Genomic DNA, 18,927 nt, shown 5'->3' with positions numbered 1-18,927 from the left:
ATCACGGTTAGATAAGTGTCTGGAGGCATAACGGGAGGTCGGAGAGGCGTGCCCCAGGGACACATCCTGTACCTCCAAGCCGCCTATAAAATTTTACGAGCACACCGTATGAGCCATTATGGCTCTTGTCGATGTCACTTTACGTACTCACTTTCATAGTTTTTAACTCTTTGGTTTTGGAATGTATATAGAAAACAAATTGCATAATGTTGATAAAAAGTGGGTTAATGGCATGTTGCGATGTGTTTAGTGTTGGGCTCCGCTAGTAAAATAAACTATATTGTGGGTTTGTTATGCTGAGATAGTTTTGCGGAATTTGTCCAACAATTGTTTGGAATTTTAAAACTAGTTAAAAACCTAATCTCGACATCTATTTGTCGGTAAAATTAACTTCGGTGAGAACCTGAATGGTTACCTACGAGTTGAAACTTCGCAATCGAATTTTCCAACTTCACGGAGCGGGATTAAGATCAGAAGGATGATTAGAATCTTAACCCAGAGAATCAAAGGCTTTTAGTTCTTAATTGCTTCTAAACACGAGACAATCTCAAAAGAAATCTGCCATGGTTTTACTCTGGAAACACTTTGTAGTGTTTGCTAACTTTACCAACTACCGTTTCTCTAGAACAAAGACTCGGAGTTCCGACGCAAACGTCATGCTTCCAATAAACTTGTTTAGAATATTATCGGTATAACGGTTAGCATAACTAATCACGCATAGTACATACGTACGGATAAGCATGTACCAGAAGCGTTCGCCTAAGGGTAATCATTGCGAGAGAGTTAACGAACTCTGAATACAAATCGAATGTAGTTGACGTACGCAGCGATAGCTATGTTGTACACACAATGCCACTCCGACCATCTTATCGGTACCTCAACTTGTCTTGTACAGAACTTCAAGATATTCTCTATTCTGTCATGTCAATTTGCTTTGAAGGGGACGTTTTGTGTCCATATTGTGGGTCGGTATAGCGATTATGTCGAAGCATTTATTGATAAGCCGATTTTCTATATTACTGACACATAGTTTTGTATAAATATTTTCAATGGTTTACGAATATGAAACATTTATGCTTGTAATGGCGAATGGTTCGCCCCGTATCACGTAATGGGACGGAATACACATGACGTAAAGTGGGTGCACCAATTGCACTTCTGCCTACCCTTTCGGAGTTAATAGACGTGAGTGTATATATGTAAAACATAAATAATTTAAAATCGAATTGCATTTTTAATATGGTTTCCTGTTATAGTTTTATTTATCTACAGTCGAGTAATTTCAAAATCTATTCCATGCATATAATTTGCGTTAATTAATATCTTGTTAATTAAATTAATTTAAATTAGAGAGAAATATGAATTACATATAATTTAAAGTATGATTTTTTATAATTTTACATTCTACTGCAACATTAAGTTAGGAATTAAGTTTATTATTCAGTATAAATAAACTAATTATATAATAAAGAGATAGTTATGCTATTAGAACGTGCGCAATATAAAGACTCCAAATTATTCTAAAGAACATAATCGTATACACTACGTCGAAATAATATTTGCTGTCGTTTTTGTTCGTACCTGTTGAAATACGTCAATGTTGTCATCTCTTTCACATGGTACGACAACATCAACAATTTGTATGTGTGTGTCAGAAACCCTTGTGTTCTTTGAACTTGTAGGGTATGACGTATCTTATCATAGGCTTTTTGATTAATCATATTATTAATCATTATTACTAACTAATCTTGTTTCATTATAGAAATCGCCGAGTAGGCGACTACATGGGTTATTTTTAATACACATTAATACATTCAAATTATGTATCAACACCATTACGGACCAATTAGCAGAAATTATGTAAATTATAAATCTTTGTTTATAATGAAATCAGTCACTAAATGAGAATATAATTAAACGGCGTAAGTATTTGGTTTGTTTTAAATGTAAACCAGTAAAAGGTAAAACAAGTTATTTAAATAGTTGTACAGCAAATTATTGGTGCACGAATAAAAAGCTTTGAAAATGAACTCCAGTCGGGTCCCTGGAAATGCCGTTCAGTAGCAATTAAAACTTTGCTACTGATCAAACTTTAACAGTCACATCTTCACGAGTAGATAGAAGTTTTCCGTAGCACTACCAACGAGTGTAAATGTGAGTACAGTTATCTACCGGAATGGTAACTATCAATAAAATAACTTTCTTTTTAGGGTTCTCTAACGGAGCGTGCCCGAGGGAAAATTGTATTTTGACGGCAGTATTTACGCAATGTGAGCATCTAACACTCTTTATACTCCAACTTGATAACTTTAAATTGAATTATGTTTAGTATCTTTTTGTTTTTACGCATCTTCATTGTAGTATATGGAGTCGGGATTGGAAACCTGGGTTCAATTTCCAAATTAAGAAACACTCGATGTACTTAGGTTTTTGAGATTATTAGTCCGATCCGATCTTTTTGGGAGGACCAACAGTGGCGTGACGATCGGTAGAGAAAAAAAAATATAAATCGTTCCTACAAAATATGTGATAAAGGTATGTTGTATAGTACACATGAGAGAATCGAGAGAAAGAAGATTACTTCACACGTGAAATTATGTACCATGGTTTCAGTCGATGAAAGATTTAAGAAATGTATTGTACTAAATTAGTGTGTCTATGCCTATATATTTGGCCAACTGTTGGATTTTGATTACCACTTTAAATTGGGAATGATATTATAATATTTTTTATAATAATAAAATAAATTGTAATAATAAAAATTTATAATAACTTTTACAAATGTTTTCTTAAGAAAAAAATTATACGTCATGACTTGTTGTTTGTTAAATTTAGCAGCTAGATTCAAGCTATATATATTATTTTATTATTTATATTATTTTAACCTGTAGTCTTATACTACTACGTTTATTATGTAACTTTTGAATCCCAGGTCGTACAGCAAATTGTGTTGGATTTTATAACTTTATTTTTCTGTTACTGAAGACTCTTGAGATTAACATCAATTAGTCGACCGTTGGATGATAAATATTTAAATCCTAAAGTGATTTTACATACTAGGTATATTTTAATAGAAATAATATTATTGTTAATTTATTTAAACCCAATCACTTTATTCACAGGCATGTAAAAGCAAGTTTAAAAACACATTGGAACCAGAATTGAACTCTCGTTTGTTCTAACGAGAAGACAATGTTGCACGACACTGATTCAGATAAGTTGTCACAGCTCTCTTTCAGGTTTAACAATATCGACCGTGCCAATATCTTTTCGTTTATTAGATCTATGCGAAATAGGTGACGGATAAATCAATCAACATATAATAAATATAGCGTCAAATTTATGAGCTGCTGTTGAAGCGAGGCCTTCAAAATATAAGTGAATATAATCCAACAGTATCAAAAGCAGTAACCAAGTTATAGGTTACGCATATTTTGTGATACGTGAACCCGAAAGTACCAGAAGCTCTTTATGGTAATATATCGAAATAAACCTTCACAAGCATGCACAATATATTCAAGATAAGAATTGCATGAAACTTTACAGTTTTATAACACTGTTATTCCCTTGATGGCACGGTTGATGACACGTGAACTCGTTTTGTTACCAACCATGTTTATTATATTTAACATTGTTACGGATTATTAAATGTAAGTTGGCTTCGGTTACGTACGAAGCGTGATTCTATGTAGTCTGTCGTATGCGAGCGTGCGTGCTTAGATACTAGCTTACTTTGTATATTTCTGTTGTTTATTAATGTAAACACTATTTTATTCTGAAGGATATTATTATTACCTTACTAAGTATTAAGACAAACGTTTTCTCGGCTTTATACGTTTTGACTTGGTTTACAGTTAATTAGTGGTCACAGTGCCGTTTAACGGGAGAGTGACTGACCTGTCATATTTTTTTTAAAATAAATATTACCTTACACATGACTGTAAAATTCTGTAAATTTTCAATTACAATTGGAAGGAATCACATAATATTACGTGTTATATCAACGATGTCTTATGAATTGTGATAGAACATGACCCCCGCTCTAGGCACTCAAAGAACTACTTGAGAGACCGGTAGTTCTCAAACGTAATGGTATAGATTGGATCCGGCCGCAACACAGCGACACACGAACACACACGAATACGCCAACACATTCACACTTACACTAATGCGGGCACGTCGACTGAAGAAATCACACTTCTCGACTGAACTACCTACGTTTAAGGAGCTTTTTACGTTCTACGGCAATGGACGAAAATGGGTAAAAAGAGTTAAAGGTACATTAAGCAGGCATACTTTACTAAAACCGCATCTAACTTCTTGTTATTATTGTATATAAACTATTACAAATTAACGATAACAAATAAAATGATTGGTATTATTTATTTTAATATAACAATGAAACTACATACAATACAATAATGAATAATAACGTTAATGTGTTTGTTCGGACAGTAACGTTTTAACAAATTAAGGTAAAATTGTTTTGAGAGGCGTTTGCTTCATTGTTATAATGTATAATTATTGATATCGCCACTCGATGATATTTTACTAAAACACTTAATTTATTTGAATGCCTTATATATAATAAGCATTCACGTTGCTGTCCATTTTAATCGCAATTGGATCATTATGCGGTATAGATTGTATACGTGTCAATTTCATATTAAGTTATTGTCTAAGTACTTATACTTAACAAGACATCTTTTGTTGAACCAAGTAATCTTTGAAACTATTTTTAAAATTCTTTTACTAATAGGAAGCTACATTACCCCTGAGCGTCCGATTTTTTATCCCTGCAACAGACTTTGTACGGACTGAGCCGCAAGTAGAAGCTACTTGATAAGGCATACTTCATAAAATATGCACTGTTCTATTTACATTTAGGGATATACGTCTAGTTTTTTGCAATTATTAATGCGGTAGATACGTAAGAAAGTGTCCTTGAGTCGATTGTGGTTAATTATGAAGCAACAAAGAAGCTTCGGAGACGGGACCGCGACCATCAGTCAAGTGGAATGACAGCGAGACAGTTACTCTCTGCAATCCGTGTAAGCTGCCGCCTTACCGCATCCAGTGACAGATCACTAGTCACCATCACATGTTCTCATTTTATACTGAATATGTTCAATTGAATTTTAACTGTTTACCGTATGATTTATGGTTTACTCTTATATCTATATATCAGAATGGACATCAAAATCTTCAGTGGATTTATGACATTTTTGCATAGCATGTGGTTTCTTCGTGGGTAATGCGAGCAACAAAACAGAATATTCATTGGATGTACAACTTAATTACAAGCATCACGCTTCTACAGGTTGAAACTCAGTTCATGAATACTCCTTGCACATCATAATATAAACCGCTCTCAATAAAGAGACACAACCATAGCCTTGATGTTTTTCACAAGGTGTCCAATATGATGGCGTCCTGCTCGAGGCGTAGCCTCGGCTCTATTGCAAGATGATAAATAATATCTCACATAATGAAGGCAATTAATAGCTCGCTCGATCTTCGACATGATTAGTAGTATCATTTGAATTTAATTTCTTTTTCTTTGAATGCTACACGTAGGGAAGGTAAGACATTATAAATGTGCAGTCAGATTTTTTATTTTTTTTTTTCAATTAGTATCATTTTAATTTGATTGATATTCGTATCGTAGGATTCAAAGATACAGAAGATTCAAAGATACTTCTCAAAACTTAACAGCATTGGAGTGATTATTTTAGTGTTGCGTTATGTATAGTTTAAATTGGCCATATCATCTATTGTTGTTTGACCTTGAACTTTGAAGCTACAGGAGGGAACTCATCAAAAATAAAAAAAAACGCTTCTTTTTGGTTTGGTTTCAATTAAATCTGTTTTAAAGTAACAAGATAGTAAAGAATAAAAACTTTTAACAAATACCGGACTTAAAAAATCATTATAAACCAGAAAATAATTTAATTAGATATAATTACGATTACATTTATTTGTGGAACAGGTATATAATTAATAACTGCCATTAAAAAAGACGCTATGGATTTTGAGAAGTTTTCGTTATAGTGAATTTAGGTACACCTGGCAATTATTTACAAGTCTCATATAATAACTTAACGAAATTTAAATTATATAATGTTATAGATCATAATGGTTTGGAGTTGAAAGGTTGATTAGGATTGATAATTGCTAATCAAACTTTCAAACAAATAAATTGTAGATACGAAGTTCATCAACTCATCTAGTATATAATAATATTTTGTTAAGTGAAAACTTCGGAGTTCGAATCCTTTTTGAAGAATATTGCGCGCAAGAAGTGTGTGATTTGATATACCTAGTTACAAACGGAACCTTAACGAAAACAAACTGAAAAATAACAAATTACGATTGAAATTTGACCAAGAGGTGACCACTCGCCTACCATTATTGCGTTGTTCTATTGCTATATTGCAATAGTATTAGCATTGTGTAAATAAGTATAATTATACTAATAGTGTTTTAATACATCTTGTCACCGCGAAAGCAAACGATATTAAATATTGTGTGTGTCCAGTGTGTAGTTCATTCTGCGATACCATGGATGATTGGAGTTTGAACGTTTGTTTATTTAGGTGTTTATGTACATATTAAATAAAATACTAAAATATTGTTATCACAATCTTCACTTATTCATTTAAAGCTTATAATTTTAACGGACCATCAGGTAGGTACTATAATGCCCTACTTGGTGTGTCCCTTTGCAATTGATTTAATGGTAATTAAAATGTTCGTTAGATTACGTATTAACGCGTTAGCTTTGATTTCGCGGCGGGGTTCATTTGTTTCAATACATTCATCAGTTTATGCAAAGGTTTGGGTCGTAGTTTGTACCGTATCTTGGCTGTTAATTAAGCAGTCTGCATCCAATTTCCATCTCTTCGGATTGGAGTCGCGAACTTCTGATTATTTGAATAAGATTTCGCGCAGCAATATTAAGGTAATTATATTCAAGCCCGGGAACAGACTGCGAAATAAAGCGCGCTGCGGGTTTATACCGACCAAAGTTTCAGACATTTAATGTGATATATGGAGTGAAATCAAATATACATTGCATATATTATTATTGAGGTGCAACGATTATATTATGGTTTTATTATTTTCCGACCATACACTTTTTACATATTGATGCAATATCTTTATCTAGTTATAAGTAAAATAAACATGTTTGTTGCAACTTTAACACCAGTCGTCTATTTGATGGCATACTTCCTGAAAGGGCATACGATGCATGTCTGTAAAAAATTATCCAAAGGATGATCTGATAATCGTATCCCGGTAGGTACTTATGATTCCTGACTGATATACAAGACCAGTGAGAAAAACGTGTGAGCAAAAAAGCAGAATACTAGGATATAATAAGTTGAACAAATGTACCGCGTTTAGCCGTAATACGCCAGACGGTACAAAACTCACGTAAAGTGTTCATAATCAAACTTTGACCTTTGGTTTGTGTCGAGGTCGGTGCTAAGTCCCCGACAAGCCCTCATATCGTCATTTTGGTTCAGTTGACTTTGCCGCCAGCTCTGACCACTCTCCTAAGATACGAGTAGGTCGTAATAAATATAATCTTACTTAGGGTGACATTGTGTGTTCTTTTTTCACTTAATATTTTTCCTGCTAAAGGTCCCCGGCGGCGATTACATAAACAGGATTCAACCGCGACCTTAATGCGCCTAATAAAGTTTTACGAGGAACCCTTGGCAAAAACGTGAATGTTCCAAGGCGACAATGCTTTTATCTTTTCTGTTTTACTGATTGTTTTGTTCTTTTACAATTAGGCTTAGAAGTTTTGCATAATACTTTGTGTAAATTAAGAATCAACAAGATTCATTTTGCTTTTCATTTTGTAATTGTTATAACACGTCTCTTAGCAAAATGAGGCAATATTTTAATAACACTATTAAACTTTTTTGCTAAAGTTAATTAAGCCGTCAAGAGCAATAAACGGTACATTTTTATTCAGCAGGAATTATGTAGTTTTAATGAGAATGTATCTCAAGGCAGCGCGCAATCTTCGCGAAAAGTTTATCATTCCTCAACACCCAGATTTGTCTGAAAATGATTTTTTATCTTCGACGTGGTCCTGACGTTGATGTATGGTCTGTTTCTTTCATGCGGGTTAATGTTATCCATTTGTCTAGTCAGCTTTTTGTTTTAGATAACTTCCTAATTTGAAGTGAAACATTCAGACTGTATAAAAGTTTTGTGTATTTTGAACATGTATTCGTTGTGTGTCATGTAAAATAATAAAATATCTTTTGTATAAATTGTAAAATGTTTTACTCTTATTTCATTTAAGATATGTGATTCTATAATAAAAACTTATAGTTACACTTTTATTGTCACGACTCCATTATTTTACCTACACGAATAAAAAACAAGCACGTCGAAACTATGTACATCGATGACGTACATTATTTCAACAAATTGCCGCATCAATTCAAGCCCCAAGAATGTTATACATGTAACGCAAATAATTAAGTTAGCTTCCTTGTCTTTGAGCAATTAGGGGTGTAAGTGGCCCTTGAAAATCTTCGGGTCTCAGTCGATGCTGTCGGCACGCGACACCCCTTGTAAGTACTATACTACTATACACTCTCCACGTCTCTAGTTTACGTTTGATTGTAAAGTTCGGATGGCGACCGCACCTCGAAACTTTGAAAATACCACCTGGGAGTGTAATTTTATTACTTACCATACGGCACTGCTCAAAGTTAATTGATGTTTAATTGAGCTATTAAACAGTTTAAGCACAACCTTTACGTATATATTTTTTTCCTTTGCTTAATTAATTATTTATTAGATTTTATTCCCAAACGGCAACATCTTTTCGTGTACTTTCGTGTAAAAAATTCTAACCCAATTATCTATTAAAAACCCGTCTTAATATATAGTCTAATGAATACCGGAAAAATTGTTCTAAAACATTTACGTCTTTATTTATAGAATACCCAAGTGTAAACAATTTTATTTACAAGGTGATTTACGCAGCTTGTTTCTAAATGATTACAGTTTGGAGTCATGGTATTAATGCAATAAATCAATGTCAGGACATGTTTACGAGCTAACAGAGTTAATGCCGATGTGACATGACGTTTATATTCGTGAGTAATTGTTCATAGCGCATAACGTAATGACGTCACACCTAATTCGCCACGTAGTGCCAAAGAACATTGGTGTAAATAGTGATGGTCTAAGTTGGAATTCCAGGTTATTTTTTTTAGAGTTGTCCGTTTAAATATATAGATAGTTAGGCTGTTTTTTTAAACTTGGCCGTTTGTTCAGGTCTTCAACGAAATCAAGACTCATAAATTCTAATTGCTACATACTTCTGACTTGATGCGAGATAATACTTCCGTTATGTAATATATAATACGTTTTGAACACGAGCACTAATTGTGATTCGAGCAATATTGAATCTGGAATCTAGGATTTAGATATTTCCTGCCCAGAACACTAGTTAGTGTTTAATCGAAAATCAGACCAAAATTAAACCAGTTCCAATGAAAGCGAAAATGTTACAATAAAATATAAATATATACAGTTTTATATTTTATTGTAACATTACAAGGAATACTGAAATAATATTATTTTTCCTTGCATATTATTATGATAAACGTATCGGGAGAAAATTTTCTTTGAAATGCAATTAACACGCGTCGATGAGCTAGAAAAGTTGACAATCTACTTAAATGTAAATTACTTAGTCAAGCGCTATTGTTTGCGCCCAGTAGAGTTTTATAGGAAAATGTAAGTGTACAGAACGTTTATAATTCATATTCTCTCAAAGCTTTCCAAGCAATATGTTAATTCGATATACGTTGAAGTTTGTTCAGCTTCTTTGAAAGAAAACACGTATGTCTTTGGAACCGCAGTTTGAATATGTGAATTTGCATTTATTTGGTACCTACATGTTATTAGCTTAAGCTAATGGTATTATTGGTTTATTATAAATTAAAAGTTTAACCTAAATAACGTTTTCAAAACTATATTTTTAATTACAAAAAGACCAAGTAATTAACACGATCGTTTGAATTTTTCTTACTTCACTTTTTTAACAGGTACTTAAAGGAATTCATAATCAAATATCGAAGAAGCCGTTAAAGAATTGAATATTTTTAATCACGATCACACCCAAAATTATATTCGACGCTTTCTACGATATGGCAGGAATGAGGAAGGGACTATTTTAGCCGGACATCCCTTGACCTCATTTTATACTCAACCCACCATGACCGTATAAAATCTGGCTTAATTAGAAACTTAGACGTGGCTGAATATTTATTTACAAATAGACATACATAGAAACAATGCTAGTTATATTAAGTTTTGTAAAAACCGATACTCTTCGTAATTAGTTCGTTGTATTACTTTTATTATAAAATTTCACCTGTTAATAACGATATTTTCACTCCTAATAAAATGGCTGCTTGTTAAAAACATAATTTGCGAAAAACGTAAAATGGTAAAATAAAAGATCGCAAATCACACTGAAGCACACTACTAAAAGATAGGCAACAAAATTGTAATGAAATAAATTAAATTGTGTGTTATAAAAGTCTGTTGAAATTGAGGGCTTTTGGTAACCTCGTGTGTAAATAACTTAATTAAACAGGAGTACGTCCACACCAAAAAGAAAAATGTTTATTCAAAAAGTTTATTTAGAAAATGCTGGGTTATGAAATCTGTTTTACACTGAAACTGCTGCGTTTCTATAAATTTTTACTAGTTCTCTAAGCGGACCAGTTGCGCAATTGATAAATTACTGGGCGTGTTAATCATTGCTCAAAGAACGTGAAAGCGGCCATATTTAGCGGCAATATTTAAAGCCCATTTACGATAGCATTTTTGCATTAGGTTTAAAAAAACACGACCAGCCTCTAAACTTATTGATTAGATTCCTCTCTTTATACGGCAAACGATTTATTTCTTCAAGTTTGCTAATCGATTCTACTTCAGCCTACATTCATCTTAAGGTAATGCGTAGTTATTTTGTTTTGATTTTTCTTGTGCTTATATGAGCAGACAAATGTGACTTTCAACATATCGGTACAAAAATAGTTTAATATTTTACCTATACAACTTTAAAGTAACCGATACCATATTAGTTAATAGAAACTTTTATCTTTATCCCTGCAAAAATTCATTGCAGCTCTCTGAAATAATATTTTATGTTCAATGCTCTGATTTCGAAGATCTTATCCGTGCATACCTAAACTTATATAAATTAAATAATGTCTATTTATAGATTTCAGTTAAACCTATTTTCCTTGAGTAAAACAGTTAGTGGATAATCCCGTTTTCTAGACGCCCCATCTAATTCGTTTGTAGAAGTTTACGAAGCGTCGCGCAGAAGCTTTGCAGGGATCAGGTGCTTCTTAAGGCCTCGCATTGATCCATCGAAGACGGCCCTCGTCACGATTACTAAGACATTATTGCATCCACTTTTAAAACTAACCATGAATATTTATTGGACATGTTTATATTCGATTCGAGATTTTTAAGTACCTTTCTGGGTGGCAGAAAAGGAGAGTGTTTTTTTATTTACTGTGATAATGTAATGTTTTGTTATAATTACAACTGAATGAGGAAGTAAAAAACTGTCACATTGGTAACCGAGACAATTGCTCTTTTCCTACTTTTCCTTATATGAACAGTATATTAATATCGCTTCATCCGCGTGGAATTTGGTTGATGACAAATATTAAACAAGTAATCCATGTCATGTGGTTATTGTATGTTTTTTTCTCTCTTTGTTTATTGTTTTTTCGTTGGTTTTAAATTACACTCTCTACTATCTGCTTTATAAAATTGTATAATAATTGAAATTAAACTTGGGACCCCGTGACCATGAAGGCTGCAAAGTCTTCCGTCGGGAGAAAAATAAAAAACAAAAAACCGCGATAGAATCCGAAAAATTAGTTTAATTTCAATGTCTAACATTCGCGTAAATATAAGAAATCATTGTATAATAATGTTACTCGTGTTAAATAAATGTTATATATATATACCTATAATGGGCATGTGCATTACAATTTTTTATTTTCTAAAATGGTGTTATCAGTAATTTTGTTAATGTATTTGCTGCTGGTGTGTATTTAAATAAATAAATAAATTACTTGGGGATCTAGCTTCCTCAGTAGGTACCAAATTTAACCAAAATTCGTTTTTCAATTTAGTCGTGAAACTGTTACAGACAGATATGCTCTCGCGTTTATAATATTAGAATGGAATAAAGAGTCTGTAGATTTTTATAAGGAATTTGGTGAAAGACCTTCAATGGTTATGAGTCTCTAATCTCGTTGTTTAAATATTTTTTTCTGTGTTCAAAAGGTAAAGCCTAGTGCACAACCAACTGTCAGAAGTGAGAAAGTCTAATCAGTCAAAATTGCTGTGTGGGCTTTCAAAGTTATTAATTCGTTGCCCCCAGGCCTTGTAGTTCGCTCGTTCATCAATACTTATAAAACATAAATGGTCTACATCTCCCGGGAACCTTATAATCAAGGAGTTTGTACAGTTATTTCTCGAAAGGAAGGTCAACTAGCTCTGCAATATCTTGTACGTTATTTTTATTATATTATATTGCTTTTCAATTTCAATCCAATCCATTGCCTTTTTTATTACATTGCTAATAGTAAATTTACTTTTTCTCGGAATACGTTTCACTTTTAGATGCTGTATTTGTTAAAATATTCTTTTTGTAATATTGGCTTTTGGTAACCCAGCGTGAAAATCATTTGCCGGGATAAAATGTAGCTTTTAGGTTTGTATACACTATGGCTACACGTATGTACATATTATAGCGAAAAAATATACTACATATAGAACTAGCGCAGCAAACTTCGATAGTAAAGTACACACGTACATTTTCTCAATTTCAGTTTGCAACAAAATCTGTTTATTTTGTTACTGACAAATTGTGTTCTAGTAACAAAATATGTACCCACTATTTTCTTCAAAATACAACGTTACAAAGTTGCAGAAAGTTAAACGTCGCTGAATGTTCTTATATTTGTATGGAAAGGTAAAGTTAATATTGCCGTACGTTATTTTAATTTTCAATCGTATCATAACTCGTTCTAATTGTACACGACAGCATTTTATTTTTGTAGAGACTGGCAAAGTAATTCATGAGGGCATGTAAATCACTTGTTGTAACTGATCTGAACTATGCTATTCTGAAATATATATTCCATCCCACTGTCAGTTTGTTAAAATAGCAATTCTACTTTTGTTATTCACAAAATAATTAAAACTTTATACAACATACTGCCAATTGATTAGAAAAGGAAATCAACCATAATATTCACGAATTTCATGGGCTAGTTGAAAAATAATCAGTATAATAAGTGCGTAAGTAAATATCCGCTGTTCCTAATCGTTTTCCGTGCAGTAATTCAGTTTAGCGAGGGCCGGCCGGCCGCGGCGCTTCAATCGCACCACTACTTCGCCGGACGTCGTTATTTCCTGCACACGATGTTCCACGGAAACGTACACCATATACCTGCTCTATATTTATATCAATTTGTTATAATTATGGCGTATTTACGTACTTATTATATTGTATTTATAGACAATACATTTAACCAGTAAAGTAAAATGTGAACATATCTCGCATGCAGCATAATGACATTATAATGAACTTTAACTACAGGCACAATATATAACTCAAACTCAACATATGTAAAAGACAGTATTTCGTTTATTTCATGAAGATCTTTAATATATGTTGGCGAAATTTTAATCGGACTTCTTGTATGAATATAATTGTAATAATAATGAATAGGAATTTTATTTAAAATACCTGCGATTTACATGTTTATTAATGATACTTCATTAAATTTGTAATTATATGTACTATAGGTAATACAATCGTTATAAAAGTTACGAGAATATCACTTATTAGACGAACGTATGTGCGCGTCAAATCAAATATCCATTTTAGTCAATTAAAAATAAGCAATTCTATCGTTATAAAGCAGTTAAAGGTATGCGGCAGTAAAAGCAAGCGGCGCGACGCGACGCGGCGTACGCTCAGTGTGCGCTCTCTGGCGCACTGGCCCGTTCCAATTACAGAGCGGCAGTCATTATTTCCGCTGCCATGCGATGCCTCCTCCGGCGGCACTCGGCGTTGCTTCGCTGACCTGCCCAAATTCACATACCAAACGTCTACTATAAGTTGACCTCTTTCCTTACCACCAACAGACACACACTCCGCTCCACTGTAGCTCAACATTTTTTAGATATTTGAAATGTTGCCATACTCCGCCCGAACTCATTTGATTTTAGGAAATAACATGTATGAATTCACCCGCCCACAAACAGCGATAATTACAGATCACTTCGCTATGGTTATTATCATTGTGTTACTATTTTCCAATTGAATATGTACTTAAGTAACTCCGATACAAGGAGCTTAATGGATTAAAAAGTAAAGTAGCAAAAAGTTCCGCTGTCTGTTAAATAGAGCGTAAAATCTGAAAAGCCGGAGGGATAATTTTATTTTAAATGTCATTATTTTTTTCCATGTTATACGTAGTACGCATTCTGTAGTTGTGCATAAATACATAATGGCCCCCGCTCATTAGACAGTTGCGGTGAAAAATTTATAATGACATCGCTCGAAGTAAAACAAAAGAGTCACAATACGAGTTCACACACGCTATTGTTTCTGGTGCATTATTGAATTCGATGCTCATTAAAACCTTTATTTTCAAATAATGTGAAATGATTTTAACGCTTATGCGTCATTTCAAATAAAAATAAACACACATAATGTGCACTATTCAAAGAAAAAGCGTGGGGAAACATACATTTTCATTGTTTAGAAAACACATAATTAGATAATTAGATAGTGATTACATTTTCAATATATATTTAGCGTATATTTTAAATTCCTCAATTTAATAATGCATAATAAACCAAAAAGAGGATTATGAGAAGTTGCCAGAACCTCAATTACGGTTTTTAGCTTAAATACCTGTCATTAGAAAAACAATTACGAAGAAAATCTTTATTAATAAAAAACAAAAGCCGTGGTCGCTGACAATACACCAGCAAATTTTGAAAGCAACCGAGGCCACAGAACAAACAATAACAGGCATACATAAAATACTAATAGGAGTGTTTATATAAAGTGGTAGTGGCAGTATGGTGGCCCATTTCTCTCGCAGGCTCTTCCATAGTTAACGAAGTCAAAGACGCATAAAGGGGCGCTGAATTTAATGACGTGAGGCTTTCGGCTACGGCAGACATGTGCAGCTAAACACAAGGCAGGCTTTGTTCTTTGCACTGCGCTCGTTAAATATTTTAGCTTTAAAAAGCTACGCGGATGCGGGCGAGCAGTGAGGACCCGTACGTAACGTCTTGTGTTATAGGTGTCACAACTGTTTGCGTACATTTTAATCCGCTTGCGGTTTGGTGCACTTCGAATATAATTGTTATTTTGTTTATATTATTTATTTTCGATTCATTATATGTTTTGTTTCCAATGACGGATAAACGAGTGCATCGCTTATAAACCGTCTGTAAAGTACCTTATATTAGGCAGTAAAAAATTGTGATGATTTTTTACATTTCTGTATACGTACAAAATTTTAAACCGCAAACTAAAAATATGAAAACGAAAACATGCCCATCCGTCAACGTCGAACTGTTGAAACATAAAACATAACTCATAGTGTGTGCGTAAAAATGAAACATACAGATATTCGTTATATTGTAAGAACAAAAGAAAGTTTTCTTTATCTCTATTACTGCTAAACAAAATAACTACAGTATTACACTGATACTCGTACGGAAATCCCGAGAGATAGAGATTGGAGATAATAATCCAAATGTCATGTCTGGGCGCGTCGTGACGAAACGGGAATTTTATTATCAGCCTCGCTCGCATGCTTTACAATTTACGATTATTTTATTCCCTCCAAAACAAAAATTAAACTGTGCCAGAGGAGCATCATCCCTTTACTCTTATCCGAATGAGTCGGGTCGGCGCTACATATTTTTTATATAATTCGTAAAGGTTTCACCGTATGGTTTTAAAACCTCAACGTATCTTGCCCCTTCAGAAGACATATCATATTAACATGAAAAAGGCACAGTATTGGTAAATCTGGAAACCTGTCCTAAAAACTTATTAATGTATCTAAGTAATAAATGTAGTCACAAAGATATGATGCGATTGTATCAAATTGCGCAAATAATATAACTTCTAATAAATTGATCGTTCGCTGAATTACATGAAATTGAATATAAATGCTTATACAGTACGAGTAAACAGTACAAGGAATTCTTGGAGTTTAGTTTAATATGATCTGAGTTATGCCTTTCGTAAATAATCAAAGAGCACATTTCGCTGTTGTACGTTACTCAGTCTACACGACACTCTTTTTAGGTAACTTGAAACGAAATCGTAATTACATTTGAATAAAAACTATAATTTTAGGTTACAAAATAAAAACAAAAAATGTTTGACGCATTAATCAAACAGATCGCTCTGATTATGTAAAAATACATATTTTTATATGTACTTAATTTTTTCCTAAACTTAATGTTTATGTGTCGTGTTTTCGTAAGTATTAACATTAATATGTGCTTAATATGATGTCATATAAAAACATTAATCGGACAAGTCTTTTTTGTGATGCATTTTTTTTTAAATGTCATATAAGTGTCTTTCCATTCAAAATAATCCACCTAAGTTGTTCGGTAGTGGATTTCATATCTTCTATAAACTTCATAAATTAACAGTGGTTAATCACTTCCTGAGATGGAAGCACGGCCCGGACGGCAACGAGTTAGCGTACTGGCTACGTCTCTACCCAACTCCTTGGAGTAATGGCGTAAGACTATGAATGAGCAAATTAAATATACTATTCCATAAATTTTGTTCTAAATAAAATACAACAAAGTTGAAACTTGCATTCAATATTACGTGTGAGATATATTGCATTGCTAGCAATTTTAGCCGCCACCCCTCTCCGTCCGAAATTCTTGTTACGTAGCAAATCTCAGTTTTCAGAAATGTGACAAAAACGTCTACATAAATATTACTATTATCCGAAAGATTTTATTTAAAATTGAAAAAACAAAACCTAAATCGGATTATTTCGCTACAGCAAAACAGTCAGTGGCATTCGGTGCATCACTAATAAAAAACCGAAAAACGAAAATTAAAATCGAAATGTGTGTTTTATGTTGCCTACAATTATGTTATTGTGATCTCAACCTTTATTAACCTTACCTAACTCTAACGTCTTCAACGTGAATATATAATAGTGTAAATGAGCCTTATGTCAATGAACACTTTCCAATTTTGCAAATATAATGTTACCAATAGTTGATAGAGGATGCGGTGCGAGGCCGTAGTGTGGCATTGGTGTGGCGGCGCGGCGTGGTGGCGCGCGTTTGTGGCCGGTGTGGGCAGCGCGGCGGACGCGGCGACGTTTCTGCGCCAGCATCCGCTGCCGAGTGGCCGCGCATCGCCCCAGATTATCTTTTTCATCTCCACGGCATTTCGTTACCCTTAATGAAATCCAGCCAAAGGAAAGAAAGAATTTAATTTAAGACGAATCAGAAAATATTCAGCTGCCGCTCGCTAGTTATAAATCATTTGAATGCTAATAAATTCGACTAGCTCGCGAGCCTCAGGTGGGAACTGACTTTCTTCCTGCTCCATCTTTGTTTTCAGGAAAAATTGAATAATATTCTGCTCTTTATTATTAAATTCTTTTATAAAGCCACGGGCTTTGGGGATTTTCTTTAATATCGTAATGGAATTTCATTTGTCTTGCGTATAACGTTATGTTCAAGATTAACACATTTATATTGGAGTCGGGTGCTGAGATAATCAAACATGCCGCACGTCGCGGATTTGAGAACGTTACCATCTCATTAATCTTCAGTTGCTACTTCAACTGTAAAATGCTGCAAATATATGTGAAGTAGAATAGAAACGCTTGTTGTGATTTATTACAAAGATTATCGACTTTGATTAAGATTACATAATATGCGGACATTCTAAGGTTATCATATGCGAAGCGGTATCATGATATGTATATTATATATCTTTTAAATATTTAACGCAATAATTTAATTTCATGTCTTAGGTTTAAAGATCTTTATTCTCATTAGAAAGATACATTTCACTTATAATGAGATACATAAATGTATAACCCAAAGTAAGAATATTAGTTAGTCTTTATGTTACTGTACAATATTTAAACGTAACAGTACACGAAAAACTGCAATATAATGTTACCTACTTAACAATAATGGTTTTAAATCAAACAACAGAATAACGTAAGTTTAATTTTGCGAACGGAGAAACAAATTGTGGTAAAAAACCTTTAATCCTTTTGAGCGTCGTGTTCAGAGATAACCGATGGCGACACTCGAGGTTGTTTTTGTTGATCCAGATCCGAAACCTTATAAAAGATTTAACATTCATGCTTAATATTAAATTCAATTATAGGATGAAACCCGTTTTTAATGCTATATAATACCTCTTTATTTCGAAGGAAATATCGTTATAAAAGCCGTAATTAATTTAATTTTATTTCGTATAGATTGAAACTCTGCGATCCACTAGCTATACCGTTTTCTATCAGCCCTATTTTTAAACGACTCCAAAGGCGAGAGAGTGTCTATTCATCGTAATTAAATATCTAAATGTCCAGGATATCATCGATAATTATCAATGAGCATTATTTTGTATTTTCGGCGCAGTTTCTTGGTCGTATCCAGAGTTTGGACTTCTCTAAATAACTAGCGGACAGCAGAACTGATATGTTAATTACTCGTAGGTATATATAGTGACTACATTATAAAATATGTAGCTTCAAAACGTGTAATAAAAGAATCTGGGAGCACATCGTAGCGTTATTGCATCCGGACGCCAGG

At 33.4% G+C, this 18,927-nt stretch overlaps 1 pseudogene; it reads right to left on the bottom strand.

Moving 5' to 3' along the window:
* LOC119188542 overlaps positions 1-17,530 on the bottom strand; it is a 51,820-nt pseudogene extending 34,290 nt beyond the window's left edge.
* Positions 17,531-18,927: the final 1,397 nt, after the last annotated feature.

The sequence above is a fragment of the Manduca sexta genome, chromosome 26, assembly GCF_014839805.1.
Source record: "Manduca sexta isolate Smith_Timp_Sample1 chromosome 26, JHU_Msex_v1.0, whole genome shotgun sequence".
Taxonomy (NCBI): Eukaryota; Metazoa; Arthropoda; class Insecta; order Lepidoptera; family Sphingidae; genus Manduca; species Manduca sexta.
This window is presented reverse-complemented; position numbering and strand designations above follow the sequence as displayed.